The sequence below is a fragment of the Carcharodon carcharias genome, chromosome 2 (assembly GCF_017639515.1).
Source record: "Carcharodon carcharias isolate sCarCar2 chromosome 2, sCarCar2.pri, whole genome shotgun sequence".
Classification (NCBI taxonomy): domain Eukaryota; kingdom Metazoa; phylum Chordata; class Chondrichthyes; order Lamniformes; family Lamnidae; genus Carcharodon; species Carcharodon carcharias.
The window spans coordinates 1,276,780-1,290,310 of record NC_054468.1 but is presented as its reverse complement, the minus strand read 5'-3'; the positions used below and the strand labels follow the sequence as shown (position 1 = coordinate 1,290,310).

Here is a 13,531-nt window from a genome sequence, read left to right as displayed (position 1 = left end):
TTAAAACTTAAGAGTGAGCCCACATTTACCACGTCAGATGGTAGCTCGTTCCACACTCTCACCACCCTCTGAGTGAAGAAGTTCCCCCTAATGTTCCCCCTAAACCTTTCCCCTTTCACCCTAACACCATGTCCTCTCGTGTTTACTTCTCCGAATCTAAGTGGAAAGAGCCTACTTGCATTTACTCTGTCTATATCCTTCATAATTTTGTAAACTTCTATCATATCTCCCCTCATTCTTCTACGCTCCAAGGAATAAAGTCCTAACCTATTTAATCTTTCCCTGTAACTCAACTCCTGAAGACCTGGCAACATCCTAGTAAATCTTCTCTGCACTCTCTCAATCTTACTGGTATCCTTCCTGTAGTTAGGCGACCAGAACTGCACACAATACTCCAAAGTTGGCCTCACCAATGTCTTATACAACCTCACCATAATATCACAACTCCTATACTCAATACTTTGATTTATGAAGGCCAGTATGCCAAAAGCTTTCTTTACAAGCTTGTCTACCTGTGACGCAACTTTCAGGGAACTATGTATCTGAACTCCCAGATCCCTTTGTTCCTCCGCACTCCTCAGTGCCCTACCATTTACTGTGTATTTCCTACCTTGGTTTGACCTTCCAAAATGTAACACCTCACACTTTTCCACATTAAATTCTATCTGCCATTATCTGGCCCATTTCTCCAGTTGGTCCAGATCTCTCTGCAAGCTTTGAAAGCCTTCCTCGCTGTCCACAACGCCTCCAATCTTAGTGTCATCAGCAAACTTGCTGATCGATTTCACCACATTATCATCCAAATCATTGATATAGACAGCAAACAACAATGGCCCCAGCACAGATCCCTGAGGCACACCACTAGTCACAGACCTCCAGTCTGAGAAGCAATCATCCACTACCACTCTCTGTCTTCTCCCACACAGCCAATTTTGAATCCAGTTTACAACCTCTCCATGGATACCAAGTGTCTGAACTTCTGAACTAACCTCCCATGTGGGACCTTGTCAAAGGCCTTACTAAAGTCCATGTAGACAACATCCACAGCCTTTCCTTCATTACTTGCTTGGTAACCTCCTCGAAAAACTCTACAATGTTCGTTAAACACGACCTACCATGCACAAAGCCAGGCTGACTATCCTTAATCAGCCCTTGGCTGTCCAAATAATTATATATCCAACCTCTCAGAACACCTTCCAATAATTTACCTACTACTGACGTCAGGCCCACTGGCCTGTTATTACCTGGTTTACTTTTGGAGCCTTTTTTAAACAACGGAACAACATGAGCTACCCTCCAATCCTCCGGCACCTCACCTGTGGCTAAGGACATTTTAAATATTTCTGCCAGGGCCCCTGCAATTTCTACACTAGTGTCCCTCAAGGTCCAAGGGAATATCATGTCAGGCCCGGGGGATTTATCTACCTTTATTCGCTGTAAGGCAGCAAGCACCTCCTCCTCTTTAATCTCCGTATGTTCCATGAAACTACTGCTTGTTTCCCTTCCTTCCTTATACACTATGCCAGTTTCCTGAGTAAATACTGATGCAAAAAAACTGTTTAAGATCTCCCCCATCTCGTGAGGCTCCACACATAGACGACCACTCTGATCTTCAAGAGGACCAATTGTGATCCTTACTATCCTTTTACACTTAATATACTTGTAGAAACCCTTCGGGTTTACCTTCACATTATGTGCCAAAGCAACCATCACACACACAGTCCAGGAAATCCTCCTCCACAGTATTATTGCTAGTTTGGTTTGTCTAATCTATATGTAGATTAACATCACCCATGATTACTGTTGTACCCTTATTGCATGCCTCTCTAATTTCCTGTTTAATGCCTTCCCTTACATCTCTGTTACTGTTTGGGGGCCTATAGACAACCCCCACCAATGTTTTCTGCTCCTTGGTGTTTCTTATCTCCACCCAAGCAGATTCCACTTCATGATTTTCCGAGCCAATATCCTTCCTCACTATTGCATTGATTCCCTCTTTTACTAACAGAGCTACCCCACCTCCTTTCCCTATTTGTCTGTCCTTCCTAAATATTGAATATTGGAGGTTCAGTTCCCATCCTTGGTCACCGTGCAGGCATGTCTCCATAATTGCAACAATATCATAACTATATTGTATGAAATTCCTCCTCATCTCCATCTTAAATGGAAGACCCCTTATTCTGAAACTGTGGCCCCTTGTTCTAGATTCCCCCTTGAGGAGAAACATCCTTTCAGCATCCACCCTGTCAAGCCCCCTCAGAATATTATACATTTCAATAAGATCACCTTTCATTCTCCTAAACTTCATTGAGCGTAAGCCCAACCTTTCCTCATATACCTCTTCATCCCAGGAATCAGATTAATGAACCTCCTCTGAACTGCCTCCAGTGCAAGTATATGCCTCCTTAAGTAGGGAGGCCAAAACTGTACACAGTACTCCAGGTACAGTCTCACCAATGCCCTGTGCAGTTGCAGCAAGACTTCCTGACTTTTATACTCAATCCTCATTGCAATAAAAGCTAATAGCCCCTTTGGCTTCCTAATTACTTGCTGTATCTGCAGGCTATGTTTTTGTGATTCATGTACAAGGACACCCAGGTCTCTCTGTACCACAGTATTCTTTAGCCTCTCTCCATTTAAATATTCTATTCTATTCTTCCCACCAAAGTGGACAACCTTACATTTTCCCACGTTATACTCCATCTGCCATTTTTTTGCCCACTCACTTATCTATTTTCCTTTGCAGACTCTTTGTATCATCCTCAAAACTTACTTTACTACCTATCTTTGTATTATCAGCATATTTGGCTATAATACAGTTGGTCCCTTCATCCAAGTCATTAATGTTGAGACTCCAGCGCTGATCCCTGCAGCACTCCACTTGTTACAGCTTGTCAACCTGAAAGCGATCCATTCATCCCAGCTCTCTATTTCCTGTCAGTTGGCCAGTCCACTATCCATGCTAATATCTCACCCCCAACACCTGAGCTCTTATCTTGTGCATTAACCTTTTATGTGGCAGCTTAACTAATGCCTTTTACAAATCCAAATACACTACATCTACTGGTTCCCCTTTATCCACTCTGCTTGTTACATTCTCAAAGAAGTCTAATTAAGTAGTCAAACATGATTTCCCTTTGACAAAATCAAGTTGGCTCTGTATTGTGATTTTCTTAATAATGGGTTCTAGGAATTTCCCAATGATAGATGTCAGAATAACTGCCCTATAGTTTCCTGCTTTCTTTTTCCCTCCTTTCTTGAACACAGGTGTTACATTTGCAGTTTTCCAAACCCTTAGACCTTTCCAGAATCTAGGGAATTTTGGAAGATTACAACCAATGCACCGCTATCTCTGCAGCCACTTCCTTCAAGACCCTAGGATGCAGGCCATCAAGTCCAGCGGGCTTGTCAGCCTTTCAGCCCTTAGCTTTCCTTGTACTTTTTCTCTAGTGATCGTGATTACTTTAAGTTCTCCCCTCTCTTTTGCTTCTTGATTTTTTAATATTCTTGGGATGCTTTTTCTGTCTTCTGTTCTGTAGACAGATACAAAATATTTGTTCATCACTCACTTTAGCTACTCTGTTCCTTTTTTATCTACATGTAGGAGCTTTTACTGTCTATTTGTATATTTCGTGCTAGTTTTCTCTCATACTCCAATTTCTACCTTTATTGTTTATTTAGTCATCTAATCCTGGTTTCTAAAATTTTCCCAATCTTTTGTCCTACCACTAACCTTTGCAGCATTGTACATCTTTTCTTTCAATTTGATACCATCGTCAACTTCTTAGTTGGCCACAGATGGTGCATCTTTCTCGTATAGTCTTTCTTTTGCAATGGAATATATCTTTGTTGAGAGTTATGAAAAATCTCTTCAAACATCTGCAATTGCATCTCTACTGTCTCCCTTTTAACTTATTTTCCCTGTTCACTTTAGCCAACTCTGTCTTCATACCTTTGTAATTGTATTTATTAAGTTTAGGACACTAGTTTCAGACCCAAATTTCTCAATCTCAAACTGAATCTAAAATTCTTCATGTTATGATCACTCTTACCAGGAGGATCCTTTACTATGATGTCATTAATTAACCCTATCTCATTACACATTACCAGGTCTAAAATTGTCCGATCTCTGGTTGGTTCCATAACACATTGTTCTAAGAAACTGCCCCGATTACACTCTTTGAACTTATCCTCCAGACTACTTTTGCCAACTTGATTCATCCAACCTATATGAAAATTAAAACCGCCCATGATTGTTGCTGCACCTTTCTTACAAGCCTCTATTATTTCTTGATTTATACTCTGTCATGCAGTGTAACTCCTGTCGGGACCCTATAACACCTTACTACCAGTGACCTCTTTCCTTTGTTATTTCTTATCTCCACTCAAACTGATTCTACATCTTGGTTCTCCAAACCAAGGTCATTTCTCACTACCATACTGATTTCATCATTTATTAACAAAGCCATCCCACCTTCTTTTCCTTTCTCCCTGTCCTTCCAAAGTGTCAAATATCCTTGAATATTCAGATCCCAGCTTTGCTCACTTTGTAACCATGTCTCTGTAATAGCAATCATATCTTTTATTTCTATTTGTGCCATCAATTCATCCACCTTGTACAAATGCTATGTGCATTCAGGTAAAGAGCCTTTAATTCTGTCTTTTTACTATTTTTCCTGACTCTGTCCTTATTTGCTGGTGCACTCTTATGTTTGTACACCCTGTTCCTTCCTGTCACACTCTGGTTATCGTTACCCACATCGCTACCCTGTACTATTATCGTGTCATTTCTCTTTGACTTCCCAAATCTCCCCTCATGTGAACCCCCCATCTCCTCCCCACTATTTAGTTGAAACCTCTTCCTGCAGCTGTAGTTATACAACTCATCAGGACATGGGTCCCAACAGGGTTCAGGTGAAGACTGTCCCAATGGTACAGCTCCCACTTTGCCCAGTACCGATGCCAGTGCCCCATGAACCAAAATCCATTTCTCCCACACCAATTTTCAGGCCACGCATTCATCTCTCTAATGTGATTTACCCTATACCAATTTGCTCATGGCCCGGGAGGTAACCCTGAAATTATTACCATTGAGGTTCTGCTTTTGAATGTATCCCCTAGCTGCTCATACTCCCTCAGCAGAACCTCTTTCTCAGTCCTACCTATGTCATTGGTGCCCTTGTGGACCATGACAACTGGATCCTCCCCCTCCTACTCCAAGTTCCTCCCCAGTCATGTGGAGATGCCCTTAACCCTGGACAGGCAACAAAGCCTGTGGGACTCGCTGTCAGCTGCAGAGAACAGTGTCTATCCCTCTCACCACACAGGACCCTAGTACAGCTACATCAGGTTTCACTCCCTCACTTGAATGGCCCCCTTGCACCATGGTGCCATGGTCAGTCTGCTCATCCACCCTGCAGTCCCTGCTCTCATTTATACAAGCTGAGAGAACCTCAAACCTGCTGGACAATTGTAGGGTCAGAGGCTCCTCCATTGCTACCTTCCTGATGCCTTCACCAGCCTCAATTGCAGTCACACCCTCTGTCCCTGACCACAGACCAATTCAAACTGGATGTGACTGCCTGCTGCAACAAGTCTGGGTAACTGTCTGTCAGATACATCTTGAGATTATAAAAGGCAATATCTAAATCCAAGTTCTTCGCTTCCCAACTTCATCCCTAATAAGGTTGAGGTCTCAGTATTGTTGATAAACACTTGACTGAAATTTCCAAAAGGTTTATTCACATTAATCCTGATTTTGTGCTACCACAGAAAGAGGTTTCAGTGAATCGCTCATCCCAATGGAAATGGAATATTCCAGAAACATTAACCAGCGTCCTCTCTTTCATGGGGCAGCTTTCATTCCAGCCTTTGCTGATTTCCTTTTATCAGAAAAAGATATAGATACCTTAATAAAGGAAACTATGATGGTATGAGACGCAAGTTGGCTATGATGGATTGGAAAACGTTACTTAAAAGGATGACGGTGGATAGGCAATGGCAAACATTCAAAGAGCGCATGGGTGAATTGCAACAATTGTTTATTCCTGTCTAGTGCAAAACTAAAACAGGAAAGGTGGCCAAACCATGGCTTACAAGGGAAATTAGAGATAGTCTTAGGTGCAAGGAAGAGGCATACAAATTGGCCAGAAAAAAAAACAGACTTGAGGATTGGGAGCAGTTTAGAATTCAGCAAAGGAGGACCAAAGGATTAATTAAGAAGGGGAAAATAGAATACGAGAATAAGCTTACAGGGAACATAAAAACTGACTGTAAAGGTTTCTATAGGTATGTGAAGAGAAAAGGATTAGTGAAGACAAATGTAGGTCCCTTACAGTCAGAAACCAGGGGAATTTATAATGGGAGACAAAGAAATGGCTGACCAACTAAATACATACTTTGGTTCTGTCTTCACAAAGGAGGACACTAATAACATACCAGAAATGTTGGGGTTTAGTGAGAGGGAGGAAATGAAATAAATCAGTATTAGTAGGGAAATGGTGTTGGACAAATTGATGGGATTGAAGGCCGATAAATCCCTAGGGCCTGACACAAGAGTACTTAAGAAAGTAGCCCTAGAAATAGTGGATGCATTGGTGGTCATCTTCTGAGTTTCTATAGACTCTGGAACAGTTCCTACAGACTGGAGGGCAACTAATGTTACCCCACTATTTAAAAAGGGCGGTAGAGAAAACAGGGAATTATAGACCAGTCAGCCTGACGTCGGTAGTGGGGAAAATTCTAGAGTGCATTATAAAAGATTTAATAGCTGAGCACGTGGAAAACAGTGGCAGAAGCGGACAGAGTCAGCATGGATTTATGAAAGGGAAATCATGCTTGACAAATCTACTGGAATTTTTCGAGGATGTAGCTAGTAGAGTTGATGAGGGGGAGCCAGTGGATGTGGTTTATTTGGACTTTTAGAAGGCTTTTGACAAAGTCCCACATAAGTGATTGGCGTGTAACATTAAAGTGCATGGGATTGGGGGTAGTGCATTGAGATGGATAGAAAACTAGTTGGCAGACAGGAAACAAAGAGTAGGAATAAATGGGTCTTTTTCCGAATGGCAGGCAGTGACTAGTGGGGTACCGCTGGGATTGGTGCTATTCACCCCAGCTATTCATAATATATATTAATGATTTAGATGAGGGAATTAAATGTAATATCTCCAAATTTGCAGATGACACAAAGCTGGATGGGAGGGTGAGCTGTGAGGAGGATGCAAAGATGCTTCATTGTGATTTGGACAAGCTGAGTGAGCAAATGCATGGCAGATGCAGTATAATGTGGATAAATATGAGGTTATCCATTTTGGTAGCAAAAACAGGAAGGCAGATTATGATCTGAATGTCTATAAATTGAGAGAGGGGAATGTGCAACAAGACCTGGGTGTCCTTGTACACCAGTCACTGAAGATAAGCATGCAGGTGCAGCAGACGGTAAAGAAGGCAAATGGTATGTTGGCCTTCATAGCCAGAGGATTCAAGTTCAGGAGCAGGGATGTCTTGCTGCAATTGTACAGGGCCTTGGTGAGACCACACCTGGAATATTGTGTGCAGTTTTGGGCTCTTTATCTGACGAAGGATGTACTTGCAATAGAGGGAGTGCAGCGAAGGTTTACCCGTCTGATTCCTGGGATGGTGGGACTGACATATGAGGAGATTGAGGTGGTTGGGATTATATTCGCTGGAGTTCAGAAGGATGAGGCTGGATCTCATAGAAGCCTATAAAATTCTAACAGGACAGGACAGGGTAGATGCAGGAAGGATGTTCCTGATGGTGGGGGGGTCCAGAACCAGGGGTCACAGTCTGAGGATATAGGGTAGACCATTTAGGACTGAGATGAGAAATTTCTTCACCCAGGGAAGGGTGAGCCTGTGGAATTCGTTACCACAGAAAGTAATTGAGACTAAAACATTGAATGCTTTCAAGAAGGAGTTAGGGATCAAATGATATGGGGAGAACGCAGGAGCAGGCTATTCGGCTGGATGATTAGCCACGATCATAATGAATGGTGGAGCAGGCTCGAAGGGCCGAATGGCCTACTACTGCTCCTAGTTTCTATGTTTCTATACAATAAAATAACTTAAAATACTTGCACCTGGAATGACATTGGAGTCGTTCTTCAGTCCTGCCAGTCACACTCACACTTCCGAGATGGAGTTCTGTTCATCCTCACAACTCCACTGAAAGTGTGGAGGCTGGCAAATCCCTCTGTGCAAGGTCTGTTCATGGGAATGCAACCAGACTCTTGGTACTCACTCTGTGGCTCAGATTATAACTTGTAGCAAGTCTGGTTCACTCATTCCCACTGGGCTTGCTGACCTACACTAGATCCTAGTCTGGCAACACCTTTAGCTTTATATTAGGGGGAAATTAAAAATGCTAAAAGAGAACACTGTAAGAATTTACTGAAGAACACGTCAAATCTCCAAACAGCCATGGATGTTAAACATTTTGACAGCTGAGGATAAGCAGATGGATATTGCACACAAAGGAGCTTTGAGTTTGCGCGATTTACACAGTTTCAAGAGATGACCTAATGTCCAGTCACAGGCAGAACAATTCAAGTGGTGCAATGATGCAGTGAAGCCTTGAGAGCTGGACTGGAGATAAAACATAACATAAAGTTAGTTTAGGTTTACTCCTCTCTCAGATAGGGACAGGGTAGATGGTTTAAATTTAGTGATGGGAAAACATACAATGGACAGAGGGGTCTTTGATGAAACAACAGCAGTCTTGAGTTATGAGAACCGAGGTCTTGAGTACGTGTTTTAATTTTGATTGGATAATATAATTATGTATACATCCTTTAGAATAATTGGTTAGCAAAATCACATGTTTATGTACTCAATAGGATCGTTTTAAAATGGTACCTATGTGTAATTTACTGATTGGATATATTTAAATGTACTCAAATGTATTGTGATGAGAAAAAGTACAAAAGTAGTGAAACGTAATCAGTCTGGGAGCTGGGTCTTCATTCTTAGGAATGATTGCGGCTCCCTTGCATATGCTTGAATAAAACCGGTAAAGGAAGCCTGAGTCTCTCTGGTCACTATGTGGTCGGGGATTGTAGTTTCTCCTCTTCAACTGGTCTATGTGGTAGTTACAGGATTGGAGGGAATGCCTGCTTCACTTTACAATTCTCATCCTTATTTTCAAGTCTTATCCTTTCCTAACTCTATAACCTCCTCCAACCCCACAACTGTCCAAGAACTCTGCACTTTCTAATTCTGCCCTCTTGAACATTCTCAATTTTAATCGGGCCATAATTGCTGGCCATGCTTTCAGCTGCCTGGGCCCTAAGCTCTGGAATTCTATTCTAACCCTTTCCTAACTCCCACCTCTCTTGCCCCCTTTAGGATACTTAAAACCTTTGGCCATCTGCCCTAATCTCACTTTACATGGCTGGGTATCAATTGTTGTTTTAGAATTACTCTTATGAAACCTTGTTACTGTCCTCACCACTTGACATTCACCTTGGCTTGTGCTGGATATTCATTCAAACATGAGTTTAGCTCACTCTCCAGGTTCTCTGTGTAAGAAGCCTGGCCTTCACAGCCCTAACCCCAGGACCTCCAAGAAAAGCACATTTTCCAGGAGGAAACTACTGGAGAGACTCCATAGCTGGAGATTCTTTAATCCTTCCACCACTTACTACAGGAACCCAGCTGAGGAGGTGGCATTTGGTGAATGGGGAAATGTGGTGGGTGTAGGATATGGGGACTTTAGGAAACTATCTGAGAGGGTATCTTCTGAGGGGTTTACTGGAGTGGGTTAAGAAATGGAGAATTAAGCAGAGGATAGCAAACAAGATTAAAAACAGGTTTGAATGCATAAAACAAAGAGTAGGAGTCTCAGGTAGTTTCTCAGAGTGGTTGGTAATGGTACTCTGCAGCGTTCCATTCTAGGCAACTTATCTTTACAGTATACATCTGTGATTCAGGTATTTTTATTATTCATTTTTAGGATATGGGTGTCCCCGGCAAGTCTGGCATTTATTGCCCATTGCTGGATTACCTTGAGAAGGTGGTGGTGAGCCCCATTCTTGAACTGAATAACTTATTGGACTACACCAGAGGACAGTTAGAGCCAAAGAACATAGGAACATGAGGAGACCACTCAGCCCCTTGAATCTGTACCCCTATTCAATTAGATCATGACTGAGCTATACCTTAACTCCATTAAACACCCCAACTGCACCTTTGATGACCTAGTTCACAACAAAGCAACTATTCTCTCTCACCCTGGCCATTCACCCTAGCATAGCCCCCATTTCCACTCCCTTAACTCCAAGGATACAGACTTGAAAGGACATAGTAACAGCTGATTCAGCACCCATTGCAGGTCAGGCTAGAACACACAAAACACTATCGAGTCCAGCTCTCATCATCTCATGCTGCTCACTATCCCAGGATCATCCGAGAATGCAAAGGTAACCCCACCGCCCCCACCGCCCCCCCCACCCCCAGCCGTTTCTTCCCTCTGTTGCAAATTGTCTTCTTAAACCTCTCTCCCATGTGCTCTCCACACCCACCTCCAACAACGTGGCCTTAAACTCTCACCTTTCTCTAGTTTCTCTTCTATTCCTACCATGCACTCTCTGAACTTATCATGTTCATGAAACCCAATACCTGTTCCCTTGATATTATAACCTAAATGGCTGATTATACAACTTCCCTCCCGATCCCCGCATTAGCCAGTATTGTTAATGGTTCTCTCTTTGGGTTTTGTCTCTCTCTCCTTTAAATCCGCCATCATTATACCTCTCAAAACCCCAATTCTTGACTTCACTGCCCTTGTAAACTACCACCCCATCTCTAACCTCCCTTTCCTCTCCAAACTCCCAGAATGTGTTCTCACCTCCCTAGTCCATTCCCATATTTCCCAAAATTCCTCCAATCAGGTTTCTGCTCCTGTCACAGTGCCAAAACAACTCTTAACCAATTAATGACATCCGATGTGATGATGACAAAGGTAAACTTCCCCACCTTGTCCTTCTCGACCAATCTTCAGCCTTTGACATTGTTGACCCACCATTGCCTTCCAAATTGTCGACCAGCTGGGTGGTACTGCTCTCACCTGGTTCCAATCTTATCTAACTAATTGTAGGAACTTGCAATGGCTTCTCTTCCTGCTCCCACGCCTTTACCTCTGGTGTCCCCCAAGGGTCTATCCTATTTCTTATCTGTGCCCCGCAGTGGCATCATCCAAAATCGCTGATGCCCAGCTCTACCTCACCTTTCAGCTTCTCCACTGTTGCTAAATTATCAGACAGCTTATCTGGGAACCCCAGTATTGCATGAGCAGAAATTTCCTGCAGTTAAGTATTGGGAAGGCCAAAGCCACTGTTTTTGGTCCCCAACCCAAACTGTTCCCCAGCTACCAACTGAATCACTCTCCCTGGCAACAGTCTGAGATAAATCCAATCTGTTCACAACCTTGGTTTCACATTTGACATGAAAATGAGTCTACAACCTCAGATTTGAGCCACTGCTAAGACCACCTATTTCTAAATCCATAACATCAACTTTGCCCCTGTCCGATCTTACCTCAGGTTGAAACCCTCATTTATGCCTTCATTACATCTGGATTTAATTATTCCAATGCACTTCTGACTCGTACCCCGGGTTCTACATTCCCTGAACTTGAAGGCATCAAAAATAGTGCTGCCCCCAGTTTTACCAAGTCCTGTTTCCTGTCACCCCTGTGCTCACTGACCGACACTGGCTCCCAGTCAAGTGTCTCAAATTTAAAATTCTCACCTGTGGTTTCAGATTCTACCACTTCCTCACTGCTCCCTCTCTCTATGATCTCCTCTAGCTCCACGAGCCTCCGAGATATCGGCCTTTCCCTAATTCTCACTTGCTAGTACACTTGAATATCACTGAAATGAGAGGCATGTTGCTGAAGCTTTTTGTCTTACACTAATAAGGACAAACACAAGAATACCAAATTTCAAACCATCACAACAATTTATGTGATGGGAGAAATGAGAGTGCATTGGTTGGCATGTCAACTCTGATTGGCCAAGGTATTGCCATGAAGAAAGCAACATGAGGACAGGCCCAGCAGACGAATCGGGAGGGAGTTGTCCAGGTAGTCATCAACATCGACTCAGGACCCATGAAGCCTTATAGCATCAGGTCAAACATGGGCAAGGAAACCTCCAGCTGATTACCACATACCGCCCTCACTCAGCTGATGAATCAGTGCTCCTCCATGTTGAACATCACTTGGAGGAAGCACTGAGGGTGGCAAGGGTGCAGAATGTACCCTGGGTGGGGGCTTCAATATCCATCATTGAGAGTGGCTCGGTAGCACCACTACTGACCTAGCTGGCCGAGCCCTAAAGGACATAGCTGCTACACTGGATCTGTGGCAGGTGGTGAAGAAATCAACAAGAAGGAAAAATATACTTGACATCCTCACTAACCTGCCAGCCACAGAAGCATCTGTCCATGAGAGTGTCGGTAGGAGTGACCACCGCATAGTCCTTGTGGAGATGAAGTTCAGTCTTCACATTGAGGATACCCTTCACCGTGCTGTGTGACACTACCACCATGATAAATGTGGTAGATTTCAAACAGATCTAGCAACTCAAGACTGATATCCCTGAGGCGCTGTGGGCCATCAGCAGCAGCAGAATTGTATTCAAACACAATCTGTAACCTCATGGCCCGGCATATCCCCCACTCTACCATTACCATCAAGCCAGGGGATCAACCCTGGTTCAATAAAGAGTGCAGGAGGGCATGCCAGGAGCAGCACCAGGCATACCTAAAAATGAGTTGTCAACCTGGTGAAGCTATAACACAGGACTACTTGCGTGCCAAACAGCATAAGCAGTGAGTGATAGACAGATCTAAGCGATCCCACAACCAACAGATCAGATCTAAGCTCTGCAGTTCTGCCACATCCAGTCGTGAATGGTGGTGAACAATTAAACAACTCACTGGAGGAGGAGGCTCCACAAATATCCCCATCCTCAATGATGGAGGAGCCCAGCACATCAGTGCAAAAGATAAAGCTGAAGAATTTGCAAAAGTCTTCAACCAGAAGTGCTGTGTAGATGATCTGTCTCAGCCTCCTCCAGAGGTCCCCAGCATCACAGATGCCAGTCTTGAGCCAATTCGATTCACTCCATGTGATATCAAGCAATGGCTGAAGGCACTGGATACTGCAAAGGCTATGGGCCCTGCCAATATTCCGGCAATAGTACTGAAGACCTGTGCTCCAGAATTGCTGCGCCCCTAGCCAAGCTGTCCCAGTACAGCTACAAGACTGGCATCTACCCAGCTTTGTGGAAAATTGCCCAGGTATGTCCTGTACACAAAAAACAGGACAAATCCAACCCGGCCAATTACAGCCCCATCAGTCTACTCTCCATCATCAGTAAAGTAATGGAAGGGGTCATCAACAGTGCTATCAAGCGGCACTTGCTTAGCAATAACCTGCTCACTGACACTCAGTTTGGGTTCCGCCAGGGCCACTCAGCTCCTGACCTCATTACAGCCTTGGTTCAAA

The 13,531-nt window shown here is 43.5% G+C and overlaps 1 protein-coding gene across 7 annotated transcripts in view; it reads right to left on the bottom strand.

The window, feature by feature from the left end:
• The window catches only part of masp1 (MBL associated serine protease 1), a 689,839-nt gene that overhangs the window by 633,084 nt on the left and 43,224 nt on the right, over positions 1 to 13,531 (bottom strand). The window lies entirely within an intron of this gene.